This window comes from Heterocephalus glaber, unplaced genomic scaffold (assembly GCF_053883595.1).
Source record: "Heterocephalus glaber isolate CG9 unplaced genomic scaffold, H.glaber_assembly_v1.0 deba00001472, whole genome shotgun sequence".
NCBI classification, from domain to species: domain Eukaryota; kingdom Metazoa; phylum Chordata; class Mammalia; order Rodentia; family Bathyergidae; genus Heterocephalus; species Heterocephalus glaber.
The window spans coordinates 93,239,192-93,254,256 of NW_028258315.1; the positions used below are offsets into that span (position 1 = coordinate 93,239,192).

Below are 15,065 nucleotides of genomic sequence, written 5' to 3' on the forward strand. Positions count from 1 at the left end.
AGATCTTTCTCAAATGGGAAAAGGATCACAAGACAGAAGGAGGGAGGAAGAGAGGAGATCAAAAAAGGAATTACGATGTGTTATGTACATGCACCAACTTCACACAAGGAATATAAACATTATATTCTGCATACATGTACGAATACACATTTTTTAAAAAAGGATATTGAGACATTCACTTATAAGTAAAAAATGATCAAAGATAAAAACCACATAGAATATTAAAACATTTCAAAATGACTAAAAACTAAAACATGATTTGCCAAACATTTGGGATGCAGTGAATGAAGTGCTTGGAGCAAAATGCATCACTGTAAATGTCTACATTAAAATAAAGGAGAGAAAGACATCAAACTAATGGCATAATGTTCCACTTTGACACTAGATGAAAAACAAAGCACACAAAACTCATATCAAGCATCAGGAGAAAAAGAATAAAGATAAGCAATACAGAAAATCAACAGAACCAAACGCCGATTCTTTGAAACAACAAAACTGACCAAATTGCAGCTGGATGAGAGAGTGAGAAGAAGACAGAGAGGGTCAGAGAGTCCTCTCAAATTGCTAAAATTTGGGGGGAAGAATGCATAAATCACTACTGACCTTACAGAAACACAACACACACTTCCCACTGTAAGAATTCCAGGTCCAGGTGGTTTCACCAATTAACTATACCAAGCATTTAAGAGGAATTAAGATCAATTCTCCACCCACTCTTCCAAAAATGAAAGGAAAGGATATGTCTCAACTTATCCTGTAAAGCCAGTATTACCCTGACCAAAACCAGACAAAGACATCAAAAACAAAATTATGTAGACAAGTATTCCTTATGAACATAAACACAGACACCAAGATCCTTTAAAAAATACTAGTAAATCCAATCTAGAAACATTTAAAATTGTTTATACACCAATGACTGATGTCTTTGTAAGTAGAGGGAAATTTGGACAGACACAGAGGATGTCACGTGAAATCAGATGCAGAGATGAGAAGGGTAAATCTATAAGCTAAGTCTTGCCAAAGAGTGTTGGCAACCGCCAGATGCTAGGAGAGAGGCACGGTTCACTATTCTGCTGATTCCAGAGAGGACCAATCCTCCCACCTTCTTGATTTTGGACTTTTACATTCCAGAAACAATTAAGTTTCTGTGTTTTAAGCCATCCACTTTCTAGTAATTTGTTAGTAGCCCTAGGAAACTCATACTGTAGTTTTTATACCAAAGCACAGGTAACAGAAACTGTAGTCAATACCCTGAAGTTCCAATTCCCTAACCTATAAAATGGGGTAGACCATCTGTCCATTCACTGTGCTAAAAATGGTAATGAAAACACTTTAGAAAGTGTAAAGTACCTTACAAATGCAAGGAATTACTCTTTCAGATGTGTATTTCTTACTGTGTCGGCTCCTATTGGGTTTTCTCTTTCTACAAAATCATCTTTTTCAAACAACATTCACCTTCCTTAGAGAAGCTATAATTTGGGTGTACTTTGCTTCCTTGAAAAATAACCATCTCTAACATGTACATGAGAATTCCAATTATGGGACTCTTTGGGACTCTTACATTATCTGTTCCCTAACTTTCCAAACATACTCTGCTATGGATTACCAATGAACTCACTCTTAATTTTAGGAAATATATCAAGCACTATAACATTTGTTTCCACATAGAATTAGGACACTGGTTGTTCCAGTTCATTGTTCCAGTCTGTTGAACTGGAATATCACTTTTCAAAATTTACAGTAAGAAGATATTTGGAATGAAAAGTACATTTTCACAAATTTGTTAGGAATTCTCAGTTATCAATACAAATACACAAAATAAAATTATTGAAGATTTCCAATTATTTAGAATCTTGAAAAAAAAATTTTAAAATGTGCTATAAATTGCCCATCAGTGAAAATCTGACAATATCCAATAAGGGTAAAAGTCTCTCAAATGTCCTTGATCATCTCTAACATTTACTCTTGCAGTATTTCTGTCCTTCTTTATCTCTGCCCTCCTGAATGAATTAGTATAACTGCAGGAAACTTTGACTGCATATGTATTTTCGCATGACATCTCACACATCTTTAAATGGATGATATTTCAGAAGTACATACAGATATGTATGTGGGTGTTCACTGTAACACTAATACTCAAAAAGAGGAAAAATTTGGAGGTCAATTATAAAGGTCTAGATAAATAAGATTATGCTACACTAATGCAATATATGGCAGCAATTAAAAAGAATGAGGTAAGTTAGTACACAGTAATAAAGCAGAAAGCCCTACTGTTACCTCCAAATCAACTGCCAGAAAGTATAGATGTTTTATTCTATTTGTAGAAAAAGGATAGCTTCTCCCCCCCCCCCCCGCCCCCACACACATACACACACACCCCACAGAGTTGATCTCTGGTGGTTCTCACAAAAATATGTTAAAAGCAATTCCTTTGGAAAATGATTCCAAATTTTCTTACAGGTATGAATTATTTTTATTGCATAATATAATTTGAAAATGGAAGTCTTTAAGTCCACAGGAACAAAGCAATGATTAAATGGTTAATTATCTGAAATAAAATGAACAAGAAAAACTAAAAGGTTTTAACAAAGAATGCTTTTTTAAAAAAGAATTGTTCTCTGGGACTTCAAAAAAGACATTATGCAACATTTTACAGGTCTGACAAGGGAGCTGCAGATAGAGTTGTTCTGCTGGGCTCATTGTTGTGTGTGGGAATCAATAGGCTATCCTTCGAGGTAAGAGCACAACAATTTACTTACAGTGGTTTATCGAGTACTTAGTTCAATACGAGTGGGCATTTCATCAATAACATTCTAATGGATGCTATAGATGACAGTTCAATGCTATAATATACAATCTGGAAGGCCATATAATAAAATCTGTGTGACCCTGGAGTCACAGGATGATCATTTATAGAAGACCTAAAGAAAAACATCAAGAAATTGTTTTACTGCAGGACCTAACAATCATTTTGGTTAGTATGGATTATGTCAGTGGAAACACACTGGTGTTATTTTTATACATTCTTTTATCTTATAATATTCTAATAAGAGAAAGGTGAAATCAGAAAGCTTTCCTTCTAATTAGAATTAGGCTGCAAGCTTACCAATGCAAACACATTTCTGAATTAAGTTAGACAATATGCAGAAAAGAAAAATTCTTAATTCCCTACTCTCACTGCTTCCCAGTGGCTCAAATCAGAACCCCAAATAATTCCTGGTTCATCCTTCCTCTCGGAAAGTCTTATCTGCCCTGTGTTGACTCCATTTACTTCTTGACTCCTCTACCATGACTGCCATTGCTCTTTGCCTACACAACTTTCCAGCTGGTCTCCCTGTTCCCATTCTATTTCCCCACCTCTCAGTCAGTAGGCTGAGGAGCAGCCACAGTGAGCATCTGAAATGGGCATCAGATTAGTCCATCCTATTTCAGTGGCTTCACACTCCTCTAGAACAGAATCCAAATTTCTAGCTCACAGGGCCTATAAATTGCCCTCATCCCTTGGCAGGCCCCACTCTCCATAGACAGGGACCTAGAAGAAAACAATGCACCCCACAAACCTCCAATGAAGAGAATACCAAGAAATAATTTATTGAAGAGGTACGAGCAGCTTGAGGAAACAGGAAAGGAATAGTTAGGCACTCAAAAATGACAACAGTGGGTAGCTACTACATTACCAGTTCCACATGGGCGAGAAGGAACTGGAGCCAGGACAGCTGGGTCCTCACAGGAAGGGTTTGATGACAGGAAGACTAAGCAGAGAGGGAAGAAATATCCTGACTGCTCTTTCTTCCTGCTCTTTCTCATTGGCTGGGAAGCTTCAGGAAATCCGAAGCCTGAAGTCCAAGGAACCTAGGTGACTAGTTTAGTAAGAGGTGGGAGGACACTTCTCAAATCACAGAGCAAGTGCAAGAAGAGCAGTGGACAGCTCTCGGGGGTGGAAAGGGTTATTAACTAGCACAGGTACCGATCTTCCTCAGGCCACTACCCCTCTTCCTTTCTGTTCTCTGGCTTCACACTGGGTATGCTTGCACAAGCTTTTACTTTCCTTCTATGAGTATATGTCACATAACTTGTTCTTCACATTCGTTCAAGTCTTAAATACTTTTATAACTCAGAATTATTCAAGTCCTACTTCCTTGGTTAGTTCTTTGCCTACTTCCTTCAGACTAGTTACTACAATTTGTAACTACGTCCTTTTCTCTTGTGCTCCAGCACATGTGGGAAGTGAGAATCTGTCTAGAAAGTGACTGCCATGTTGTGAGTACTGAATAAATATTAACTGAATGAATGTTGGCCAAATTATATAACATAATCATAAGCATGTGTCTAGAGACAATATATTTACAAAAGCATCTACATGACTTCTAAACTGAAGCAGCATTTAAGGAAACTCATCTCATCCTTATGTGTCTATATAACATGGTTTTAACTAAATAGAAAAATAAAAAATCTTTATGTAAAGTAAAAATCTGCATCGATAGATGCTCTGTTCCTTGTTTACTTAAAAGGAAAATGTGTATTTTGGCACCAGTGGTCTAAAAGAGAATAACTGAACCATTTAAAAGCAAGGTTTATGCTCATTTCTTTTACTGCTGCTTCTATAGCCATAGCATAAAATCAGCTGTTTGGGTTTGTGATGTTCTTGGTACCACAAATTGGCCATTTTGACATTTTTTCTTTTCTTTTTTTTAATGCAGAAAGGAACAAGGAGTAGCTCTGAATGCAGGAACACTGGCTGTGGAGTGCAGTTTTCAGATATGAGGAGGTATCAGCTGCAGAGCAGTCTGCAGTGGTGACAACACTTCCACATAACCGTACCTTTAAGCACCCAAGGTTTCTCGTATCTCCTCTAAAAGAGGAGCACCAGGCCATCTAAATCTCTAGGCATTTTAACTTTCACTGTGAATTACAAGGGCGTATTTGCTTTTGCAAAATCACTCTGTAAAAGGCACCCTTGGCCTCATTTGTGTGCTACCTTATTTTTAAAGGTAAAAGCATTGACAGCAGTCGGTGTCCACTGAAGATCTGTTCCACTAGAGTATCTCAATGTCCAAGCATCAAGAAAGACAAAAGTTAACTTTGTGTGTAGATAGGAGAGGGAATGTAGATTGCATAGGGAAACACCCTATTCTGGAAGGAGGTAAAAGTGAAACTAATGGTAGAAGATGAGATGGCAGAGAAGGGCCAAGAAAACCGGAGGGCTAAAATGTGGGTGAGAACGAATGTTCCCCAGACCCTAGGTTCCTGCTGGGTGGTCTAATCACATCATTCCTACACAAGGAGGAGGAGCAGCAGGAGGCACACTCTTCTGCAGAGGAAAGCTGCCATCATGTGGTTCCTCGAAAGAGTAAGCGGCAGTCTAGCTTGGTCTTATAGCCTGGCTGTGCCCTAACTACGTAAAACTCGTGCAAGTAATTGTTAGAGCATTAGTTTCTTCATCTGTAAAATGGGCTTGCCAAGTTACTGTAAAAACAGGAGACTGGGTTTGACAATATTTGTTCGCATACCCAGCTAAAGTTCTCGTTGCTCCCTTAACTTTGATAAGGTCAGGAACAAAGTTCTTGAATGATTAGTTTTTCTCAGCTGGGAGTTCATGAAGATGTGTGAAGGCTTACAATCAAAAGTAAAAGGCCAGGGATTTAGCTCAGTGGTTCCGCCACCTGCCTTGCAAGCACAAGGTCCTGAGTTCGATCCCTGGTACAAAAAAAATAAAAAGAGAAAAACAGGGCTGGGGATTTAGCTCAGTGGTTCTGCCACCTGCCCTGTAAGTGCAAGGACCAGAGTTCAATCCCCGGTACCAAAAAAATAAATAAAAATAAAAAAAAAAAGTAAAGGATGTAGGATCAGGTATTGGTTTCGCCACCTGCCTCGCAAGTGCAAAGGTCTGGAGTTCGATCCCTGGTACAAAAAAAAAAAAGTAAAGGAGGTAAAAAGTTGAGATAAATGTTTTCCATGAGCAAGCTAATCATGGAACACAGACTAACTTCAGACAGAAGGTACCAGCCGTCCCAGGCAACACTAAGATAAGCCCCGATGACAGGCAGAAGACTATTGACTGCTAATGTGGCTGGCATGCTTGGGAGGCCCGTACTGCCCTTTATGAGTACTGTGTCATTTACTCACGTGCTCCCTGAAAACACACACTTATTTCTGAGGGCTTACTTACCACTGGCAAGACGGGGGATAGAAACATTCAGGACAGAGTCTATTCCCTGGTGTGAATTTCACAGCTTCTGGTCAGATATTTGGAGTGGTAAAGACAGAAGAATGCAGGGAGATGAAAGAAGCCAGCAGACCAGAAAACTGAGAGGAGGAGGAGATGGCATAAATCCAGCCCCCGAGGTAAGGAGGCTCTGCTTCATACTTCCCCTTCCGGTCTCTCTCCAGGCCACACAGTCCCAGGGCGAGAACTCCGCGACAGGACCTGAGAGCCGCGCCGCGGGAAGGTGGAAGCAAGGACAGGACAGTGAGCTGTCTCCAAAGTGCAGTGCTGCCCGGGGAGAGCTCCGCCCACCCCTCTCACTTCCTCGCACTCACCGCAGCCACTCTGGAGGTGGGCTGTACAGCTGTGACCGCGGAGGAGCAGGGAGAGCAATGTCCCACCTGCCCCAAGAAGGAAGAAGCCGAGGACCCGAACACTCACCTTTCCTCCAGGGCTGCAGACGCTGATTCTGCTTCCCTGCGCCCTGCATCCTAGCAGCATGCCATGGCTTTGCTCCATACTGTGCTTGCCAGCTTCTTTCCAATCTTCAGAAGCCAAATGCTTTTCCCTATTTTCTCAAGGCTGCAAATCTCAACTAAAAGCAACCTAACTGCTTCACAGTTGACAGCTGCCCCAGTATGTGGGTATTAGTCAAGGAAAACCTTCCTTTGTTAATTAAAACGAAACAACATGGAAGAGGTATTTCTGGACTTGAGACACCCTAACACATCTCATGCTGATGGTACAGGGGCACAGGCTGAGAAGCATTCCTCTGGCTTTCAGTCCTCCTCAATTTCTGCCCCCTTTTAGCTAAGTTCAGAAATATGCACTCTAGGCCCGGTCCTGGAGCATTCTTAACCTTAACCTAGATTCATTATCCCAGTGGTGGTGGTGAGGCTGTGACTTCTTATAGACCTCAGTCCTAGTGCTAATGCTAAGTTACTGTTCAAGCAGGTCCCAGGACCTACCTGACCAAAGGGTTTGGAGCCAGAGTCAGGACTAGATAATTGTTCTGTCAAGCACCTGCCTTCCAAATGAAGGAGAAAGGAGAAGGCAGAAGTCGAGAACAGGCTGTGCTGTCAGACTTCCTGCACACAAATCATGACTCTCCTGCTCATTAGCAGCAGTGATTTGGGCAAGTTAGGGCTGCTCCCCTTTCTCGATTTCCTTACTTTTACCCTAGAAATAAAAGTAGGCTACACCCTGCAGAGTTGCTGTGAGGACTGAATCTGACAGCCCTTGGCATAGTCTCAACAAATGTCCCGGCTATTCTTACTGACAGTCTAGCCGGATGTCGAGCCATGTGTTGAAAGTTTGGTTCCCAAGGTTGTACTGCTTGAGGTGGGGCCCAGGGGGAGCTTGGCCCCCAAGGGCAGTGTAGGGCATCTCTTCCTTTCTCCCTCTGGTTCTGCTCCTGCATATGTGCCCACCGTGTCGTGCCTCCTTCGCAAGAGGCCCAAAGCTATGGGGCTACTCAGTTTCTAAATCGAACCCCTAAAACCACAAGCTAAATAAACCTTTTCTCTTTAAAAGTTAATTGCCTTGTATATTTCAGTGTAACAATGGGAAGCTAATACACTAAGTTTTTATCATGTTTCAGAACTTTGATAACTGTTTCCCTCGTGCTTGAGCATATTCAGAGCTCCTAAGAAATGATATAATTTTGCTAGCCCACATTTGGACAAAAACAGATGGCTCCCAATCTAACAAGAACATAACTCAGGCTCTGAACTTCGATGAAAGATTGTCGACTCTGCTTCCACTCTGGTATCCAAAGTACACCAATCCTCCCATAAACAAAAGCACTTGGTTTCAGCACTTCAGGTTCCTGGCAAAAAATTAAACAACAAATGGACTGAATCTAGCACTTTATCAAAGGCTTGCTTGAGATGCCTGATATTCTGAGCCATATTATATTTGCTCCCTAAAGAAATGCCTTCATAAAGTTGAGATTTAATGTTTTGTCCTCAGTTTTTTTTTCTTCCTTTTTTTAAATGGAGAATCAATATAAGAAAAATCCATTTGAAGAAAACTTTCCGTCTTTTGTAAAACTCCTATCTTGGAGAGCGAACAGGTTTCATCCTAAGTTCCAACATTAAATGATTGGTGGTCATTGTCTGCAATGTTCTGTTAGGAAGGACCGCAAGGCTGCTGCGGCTGATTATCACTGTCTGCCAGGGACACGGTCCAGGAACTATGGTGCCTCTGATGCAGTTACTCATCCTACTGCGACACAGCGTACAAGGGACTGTGCCTTACGCACAGACCGGCTAAATGTGTGTATGCCTCCTGAAGTGCAATGACACTCAGAACCTGAAGACAAGGTTACCCTGAAAGTGACTAAAATCAGCTCATAAAGCGTTAGATTGGAAGACAGGATGCTTCTCAAATCAAAGCAAAAACAGTAGAGCAAAGAAACATTGTAGGCTAGATAATAGTAATGAAACGTAAGCTTGGTTAGTGGTATTAACAGTATGCAAGTAAAAGAGAATTTGGATTAAAACGGGGGTAAAATGTAAAAAAAACACAAAACGTTCTGACCATGGGCCATCAGGATAATCATTGTACTTCAGATAGCTCACAATGATAAATCATTCTAGTGTGTTTAAAAGACTTCTTTGCCAGAACCATTTTAGTGCCATTAAATTGTTTTAAGTAGCCATCTGTGGAGCAGTGAAGCAACTGGGTGGGTTTTATGGACCAGTCTGGCACATCCATTAAAACAGCTACCCCTGTTACATGGAAACTGTCTCCCAGTCTCCTTTGCCAATCATAAATCTTGTTAATCCCACCTTTTTTGTCATTTTAATTCTATAGATTACTTAAAACAAAAGGAATGTGGGTATACCAAATTGCTCCAAATTTAACAAAGAAAAAATACTCCTTTACTTAAAGCATAAGAAACATATTCAATTTAGATAGTGGTTTTGGAACTCAGGCTGGTTTTAAATCTTTTCTATTTTAAAGGTTTACAAAACAAAACTGGAACAAAACACCATAACACATAAACATGAAAGAGCCTACTCTTACTCCAAAGATTTGCTTATTGGAAATAAGGTATCAATTATCACCCAAGTTTAATAATCATATCACACTAAAATAGAAGTGATTACTTACAAATATCAGGAATAATGATAACAAAAATACTCACACAGGCTTACTTTCTGTCATTAGGTCTTCTCTGCTTAGTCTTTCTTTTGAAAAGCCCAAAAGATCTTTACTGCGATGAACCATCAATGATCGTTACTGGCTTCTTCCACCCGACTTTTTTTTTCCAGTGCTGGGGATTGAACCCTTCACAATGAGCTTAACCCCAGCCCCTTTCATTTATTTTCATTCTGATAGGGTTGAACTTGTGATCCTCCTGCCTCAGCCTCCTGAGTGGTGGGACTACAGGTTTGTGTGTCACCATGCTTGGCTATTCCTAGTTCTTTAATTTATGGTGACATAATATTTGTCAGAATATCCTGAGTAGTCATGGTCTTATTTTTATTTTTATTAATACATATGTTTGTGGTAGTGATGACATTCAGCTTGGTGGACTGATCATTTTTGCTGCCTCTTCTCTTTTCCTCCCCTCTCACTCCTTCCCCAGATACTCGGGCCATCTCTAGAGTCTACTTCCTTGTTTCTTATCATGTTTTTTAAAAAAAATTCCTATTCTGGGTCTTTCATATTAGAGAAACCATGTGATATTAAACCTCCTGTGTCTGACTCATTTCATTTAGTATTATGATCTCAAGATCCATCCATTTTCCTAAAATGATCCAAATTTATTCTTCTTTATGGCTGAGTAGTATTCCAAGTGTGCCTACACATCACACTTTCTTTATCCATTCATCTGTAGGCGGGCACCCAGGCCATGTCCATGATTTAGCTATTACGAGTTGTGCTACTATAAACACGGGTGTGCATGTGTCACTGCAATGGGATGAGTTTAGCTCTTTTGCAAAGATATCCAGAAGAGGTACAGCTGAGTCAAATGGAATTTCTAATCTTAGTTTTTTGAGCAATTTTCATTGTAGTTATACTAGTTTACATTCCAATCAACAATGCAGAAGTGTTCCATTTTCTCAACAACCTTGCAGCATATGTCATTGTTTGAGTCCTTGACAATAGCCTTTCTTACTGGAGTAAAGTAGAATCTCAGTATTGTTTAGATTTGCATTTCTCTAATGGCCAAAGATGCTGAATATTTCTTCAATGTATTTATTGGCCATTTTATTTCATCGTCTGAGAAGAGCCTCTTCATTTAAATTGCCCATTTTTTGGATTGGATCTTTTTGAGGGGCTAATTTTTTTGAATTCTTTAAATATTCTAGATATTAATCTTCTGTCTGCAGAATAGCTGGCAAATTTTTTCCCATGTTAGACTGTCTCTTTACTCTGTCAGTTGTTTCTTTTTCTGTACAGGAGCTTTTAAATTTGATATAATGCCATTTGTTGATTCTTGGTATTATGTCTTGTGCAACTGGGGTTCTAGACTAGAAGTCATTGCCTATGTCTATATTTTCAAGAGTTTTACCAATCTTTTCTTCCAACAAATTGTATTTTAATATTTCAATCTTTGTTTCATTTTGATTTGATTTTAGTACAGGGTTATCAATGGGTATAGATTTATTTTTCTACATGTGGATAATGAGTTTTCCTAGCACCATTTGTTAAAGAGGCTACCTTTTCTCCAGCATACATTGTTTGCCTCTTTGTCAAAAATCAGATAGCTAAATGTGCTGGGGATTGTTTCTGCATCCTCCATTCTATTCCATTAGTGAACACTGTTTGCTTTTTGTGCCACTACCACGCTGGTTTTACAAGTGTAGCTTTGTAGTATATCTTGAAGACTGGGATAGTAATGCCTCCAGCCTTGCTCTTGTTGTTCAGGATTGTTCTGGCAACTCTGGGTTTCTTCTAATACCATCCATACTGTTTTTTCTAGTTCTGTGGGAAAAGGTGATGGCATTTTGACTGGAACTGCATTAGATGTATATTGTAACATGGTCATTTTGACAATACTGGTTCTACCTATCGAAGAACAGGAGCAATCTTTCCATTTTTCTAAAGTCTTCTTCATCTGTTTTTACAGAACAATTTAGTTTTCATTATAGAGGTCTTTCACTCCCTCAGTTAGGTTAATTCCTTAGATATTTCTTTTTTGGGGGACACTACTGTGAATGAGACTGTTTTCCTAATTTCTTTCTCAGTGGGTTCACTCTTGGTGTGTAGAAACTCTATTTTGTTTTTAACTGTGTAATAGATCAGTGATGAGGATACAGTTTCTGAATTAGTTTCTGATAACTTTTGCCAGAGAGTTTGAGAATAATTGTTATCCTCATTGCAACTACCGCAGCCAACCATATTTCAGCACAAGCAGACTGATAACATGATGAGCAGAACTTTCATACTGCAAAGATAGATGCAGCCTAATGACATGGGAAGAGATGCCAAATTGTTTTTAACTTTAGAAGGGGCTGCCCTGCAAAATTTAATTAGCTTATAGTTGAGAAGTGATGTGAAGCTTCAAATCACAGTTATTTGAAGACTTCTGAACTGCTCATCATCTCAGATTATAAAACTACAGTATGAGGCAGAGTGCCATGGGGGAAAACAATTAGAAATTTAAAAAATCCCCACAAAGGCAAAAACCAAAACAAAACAAAAACAGTGGAAAGAAAACCAGCTTGTAAGTCAGATAGCCTTCGGATATAGTCCCACAGGTGTGATTCTGGGCTATTTTGAAACTTCTTTGACCTCTTTTCTCATCTATAAATTACCACATCTTATAGACCTGTGAGAATTAAGGGAACTTGGTAAGGTTTCTGGCCTGATGTCCTAGCTTAATAAAGTTTGTCTTTATCATTTTTCCTTTCCTCAGTTTATACTATTTAAGAAAGTCCCTATTTCTGAAATGTTCATTTTTACCTCTCCTCTTGCTAGTCAAAATCCATCACCACTCTGTAATCCCAGCACTCTGGGAGGCTGAGCCAGGAGGACCACAAGTTTAAGCCCAGCCTGCACAGCTTAGCAATTTAGTGAGACCCTATCTCAAAAAATAACAAGTAAAAAGGGGGTGAGGATGTAGCTCACTGTGAAAGCCAAGGGTTTAATCCTCAGACCCCTCCACCCATCTTCCCTGGCCTGAATGACGTACAACCTCACAACCTCCTAACTCAAACTTGTTTCTAGTTTTTCCTCCTCTCTAGCAAATTAGAAAAACAACCATCTTTAGAAAAGTAATCATCAATGTTATCTTCCTAATTTTATAAAAACCATGAATGCCTTGCGTATAATAAAGTTTGCACCTATTTCTCCATATTCATCTGCCACATCTTCACGCATTATAACTTTTATACATCTTTTTTGCCTCTCCTCCTAAAATGTCTTCCCTACCTTTTATGAGCTTTGATTTGTTCTAAGACCGTTCTTGTTTTTTTAAAATAGCAATTCCAGATACGTTTAGCATTTCTCTCCTTGCAACCTATTGTTCTATATTATTCTTTATGACCATGAATGCCCCAAGGAAAAGAAAGATATCTTATTCTTCTTTGTATCTGCCAAGGTCTGCAATAGTTTCTGGCATCTTATATGGTACACACTGAGCAAATACTGAAAGAGAATCCAGACAGTTTTCCCTAATTAGCCCATGCTCATCCTTGATTCAGCTTATCCGCCATAAGCCATTATTATGTTTCTATATTTTGGTTAACTAGTTTTTCTTTATTAAAATCTAAGGGATTCTACCAACATGGCCTAAGCCAATGAATATTCCCTGCCTGGTACCAACACATAGTTTTTGAAAAATCTAAGAAAAATAAGAAAAATGAAGTTTAAATATATAAATGAATTTAAAAAATAAAAGTCATGGACCAAGACTCAGAATGAAGAGGAAATAAAAGCCAGAACTGATCAGCTATTAGCTGATGCCAAAACAGAGTGCATGTGTTGGCAAACAAGAGATACCTAAATACATGTAGGAATCAAATCTTGTGTTTGTGGATATGTAAAATTGTAGATAAAGGCCTCAGGATTATAATACCTGTGCCAAAACAGTAGATGTGGTCTTGGGTAGTTCCCTTAGGAAGCTGGAACTGAGCCTCCTGCCTAACTCCATGTCTTGGAATGACTGCATCTTTCTGTGAAAGCGGGTAAAAACTTCTGCACACCGGTCTAGGGAAGTAACAACAAAAATGCTTGTCTGCCCAGGCTTTGAGTTGAGTAAAAGGTCTACTAGGTGAATCAAAACTCTAAGTCATGAACATGAATTGAGTCTAACTTTAAATCACCTTTATGGTGAGGGAAAGTCAAGCTGTGAAGACGTTTAAGTTTAAGATATATAGCAATAAAAACAGCCAGATGCTCAGCAGAAGAAATCCATGTTGCATGTACTATCACAGAAAAAAACACCCCTAACAAAGATGAACTCACATTCCAATGTGAGTGACTATACAGGAAACCCTGAGGCAGAGTCAGCAGATGTAACAGGAAAATAGTAAGACAATGAAGAATATGACTGTTATCATAAAATAAGTATATTTAAAATCATAATTAATAGGATGCTATAAACAACAGATTTTAAAAAAACAAGATTCCAGAAAAAAACAAGCAGGCAAAACAATGTATTGGATTACTGATCTGCAGAAATTACCCAGAATGGAACACAGAGAGATAAAGGGAGAAACAAACTGATGGGTAGGGAACAAATGAACTTAAAGCTTTCTAAGATAACACACTATTTTATAAGGAAATACACTATTAATTTTTAAGTTTGTTGAGTCAAACTGGAGTGCTATAAATTGAAGGGTAGCCATTAAAATAATAGAAATAAAAAACATAACTCCCGAACTAGCCAAGGTTTAATAAAAAGAATTAAGCACTAATTTGAAAACTCTGATCCATCTAAATGTAGCCTTAAATTGCCTATTTAAAGAGTAAGATTGGGCCTGTGATTTAGCTCAGTGGTTCCGCCGCCTGCCTCGCAAGCTCAAGGTCCTCAGTTCAATCCCCGGTACCAACAAAACAAAACAGTAAGATTAAGCTCCCTAAGCTAATAGCATTTAACTCAAAAAGTTGTGAAAACAGTGTACTCACAAAAGTAAAAATGAAGAAACTAACTAAAATAGAAAGTTTTAGAGTGTCATTTAAGACAAAACAAAATCTGATTCTTTGAACAAAATAATGAAATAGGAAACTTCTGGAAATATTTGTTAAGAATACATACTCTTAGCAATAAAAATATATTATTACACTGTATAGATACAACAAAGAACAAAAAACTATGACTTTGCATACTTCTATTTATATTACTTTATAAAACTCAGATAATTTTATCATTCTATGCTATTAAATTTGAAACAGTCACATTTTCTAGAATTATGAAATTATTAAAATTGTCTCAAGAGCTGGGGATTTAGCTCAGTGGTTCTGCTGCCTACCTCACAAGTGCAAGGTCCTGAGTTGGATCCCCAGTACCAAAAAAAAAATTGACTCAAGTAAAAAACTAAAAATAGCTCTAATGATCAAAAAAATGATTTTAGTGGTTAAAAATCTATCCACTAAAAGTACCAAGTCCAGATATGCTAAAGACAAGTTCTATCAATCTTTTAAGGAACTCAATATAGATAATTTGAAATGAGGAAAAGAATTAAAAACCAACTTAATTTATCAAATTGTTGCAAAATCACAGAAAATGGAAATAAGTTATAAATTAATCCAATTAATATATTTAAAAATCCTAAACAAAAAATAGAAAACTAAATTTAGAAATACATAAATATGTCATGAGAGGACCCACAGATGTTACCTCTAGAACAGAATGCTATTTACTATGAGAATTTCTGTAATATAACCTATGATATTAACATAC

The 15,065-nt window shown here is 38.4% G+C and overlaps 1 protein-coding gene across 14 annotated transcripts in view; it reads right to left on the reverse strand.

The window, feature by feature from the left end:
• The window catches only part of Cfap20dc (CFAP20 domain containing), a 241,213-nt gene that overhangs the window by 162,576 nt on the left and 63,572 nt on the right, over positions 1–15,065 (reverse strand). Inside the window, exon 2 of one of the 14 annotated variants that reach the window (XM_021244040.2) lies at positions 6,647–8,033. The exons of 12 other annotated variants lie outside the window; for them this stretch is intronic. The gene's annotated coding sequence lies outside the window, so the exon portion shown is untranslated. Of the gene's footprint in view, positions 1–6,169; positions 6,531–6,646; positions 8,034–15,065 lie in introns of those variants that run through there. One more of the 14 variants, XM_013065452.3, reaches the window with a different exon arrangement.